Here is a 2,574-nt window from a genome sequence, read left to right as displayed (position 1 = left end):
ATGATATCAAAAGGTTAAATCATCAAAACTCTTCTGATTCCTACAATGCTCCGGAAGGCAGGTTCGACGCGTCGCGATCTCGCGTGAAGCGAAAATTCGGTGGAAAGCTCGAGAATTGAGGCGTTGACGCGTGCGAGGAGTTTGCGCGCAACGTCGATGAGGATTCCTTATAACCGATCGAGGCCGCGAAAAGATCTGCACTACGGGAAATGGTAAATTGAGCTCTGTGTTTGGGTTCAAGATCACCTTGTACTCATGTTTCTAGATGGATTTTTCTTTGCGTGATGTGTCCCGTGGGTTTTTTCACTCGAGTTTGGGTTTTCCGCACGTTAAATTCTCGGTGTGTTGTTTTCTTTCGCTATTTTGTTTTATATTCGCTCGGAGATTTTTTGAGTTTGCGCATTGTTATGCAGCCTGATTCACCCACCGCTCTAGGTGTTACTTACCTTTTAGATCGCGATCGGGATCCATATCTTGATAAGTGGTATAGAGCGGTGTATATGGTTGTAATTCATTGGTGAGGGCGGTAACAATCAATTCGACCGCCGTCTCGACTCGGCACTTAACTATGGGCATATTGGAAAGTCCTTATAAACAGGGCGTTTCTTATTCTACGCGAGCGTTTGGCAAGCCAATTGATATTCGGATGAAAACCCCTACCGAGTTGTTCGAGAACGTTACCGCGTGCCCAGCCCGAAACCTAGGAATAAATAGGAACGAAAGAGGAAAATGACTATCTTCCTTCAAATGGGAAGGTATCAATCGTCTTTAATTGCAATGCTTTAAATAACTAAACTGAATTTTCTCACGCGTCTCGGTGTGCGCAATCCGCAAAGATGATTTGGGAACACTTTTGCGAGTTACACACGAGGGTACAATCTGTGGTTAAGAATTCAACAAATACCAATGCTACTAGTAGATTTGATTCATTTCGTATGGAAAACATCGAATCTTTTACGAGTAGCTATAACTCGTCTGCAAGACATTGTAAACATGTGTGCTACTGGGTCGAGCAAATTCCCTGGATTCCAAATTGTTTCGAAAAAATTTTGAGACCCTCCTCCGGAACGATGTTCCGTCACTCCGGTTGCAGCTATTGAAAGGTCCGAAACATCCTGAATGAACTCACGGTAGAAGAATTAGTAGGTGCTGCTTCAAAACTTATGAAATACTTTTCCTTTCTAATTCGTACCTCTTCCAAGTCTTTTTCCCTAAAGGCCTCAGGGATGGCTGCTAAAATCACAAGAAAGCAGATGTACTCTTCAACTCTCATGCAGATTTCAGAGTCGGACAGAAGCCCCTGGAGGACTTTGAAAACAACTAAGGCACTTCTTAAAAGAATTTCGTACGGAACTTAGAAAGAAGTTTCCTCCAAGTCCTACTTTCTTCCAAAGACAAACAAATCTAAAAGGGGGTTGCGTCTTCCTCTTCCTCATCAAAATATCAGAAAATATCTGATAACTCTCCGAAAAGGACTCGTCCACAAAAGAGAAGAACAAGCCGGTGAAGGTCAAATTTTAATGCTAACAAGTAACGAGGCTTTGGCCATATCGCATCTGACTGTCCTAATAAAAAGTCTGTTGAGATGAAGAAAGCGATGCAAGCTATCCACTTGGGACGTACTCCTCATCTGACCGATTCCAATTCGAGTGAAGAGGAATGTAAATGACACGGCACTAAATTGCAGCAGGAATTCAAAGACTTCTTAGTGTGCTTAGCATCTGCTGTGACATTCATCTCTCATTAACAGTCTATACGAGAGAAGTCATTCTTCGGAGAACTCATCTGGATTGAAGAAATGCGGACGAAGATGACTATGCGCTGCAGCATATCAACAATGGTTGTAGAATCAAAAGAAAGCATAGTCTAAACAGAATGGCAAAAAACCGGCGAAGCCTACATGAGTTTGGACAAAAATATTCAAAATTGGTCTCTCTAAAACAAAGGATTTAGAACAAGTAGAAGATGGCTTACTCAGGTCGCATATTTCCTTGATCGAGAAGTGCTCAACTCTGTAAGGAAAAAGTAGACACAATGAGAATATCACTTTTCCAACCAAGGCCGAAGCAATACTTCAGAGACTAGAAGAACAAATTATGGAATTCACAGACAGATGGATATGTAACTAAAGTCAGATTTAACCAAGTGTCTGTCGGTTCTGAGATCAGTAACAACCGAACAAGCATGCTTGGACTTGGTCAAACAAACAAACTGACTTGGTATGAACGACTGACGGCTACAGTGTTGACAAGCCAAAGAAAGAGGCGGACTTCATCAAAGCTGCTGACTAGCTCTATGGTAAGTTCGTCCCTCCTCAAAAAATCTGACTCACAAGCTTGTCATATTTGTGGTGGGCTTTAGGAAATTATAAGAAGTGGCTGGCAAACAAAAAGGGGAGAAGAGCTCATCACACACACATTCCGCCTTGCCAGGCAGGCTGCTGTCCCCCCCGGTGAGAGCGACTATCGAAGCTCTTGAATCAAAGAACCAGTCGACACGTGTGCATTATAATAAATTTCTGACAGATAAAAAAAATGAATGTGTGTGATATAGATTGAATCTGGGAAAAAGCAG

Source organism: Ananas comosus, linkage group 22 (genome assembly GCF_001540865.1).
Source record: "Ananas comosus cultivar F153 linkage group 22, ASM154086v1, whole genome shotgun sequence".
Taxonomy (NCBI): Eukaryota; Viridiplantae; Streptophyta; class Magnoliopsida; order Poales; family Bromeliaceae; genus Ananas; species Ananas comosus.
Note: the sequence above shows the minus strand (reverse complement) of the source record.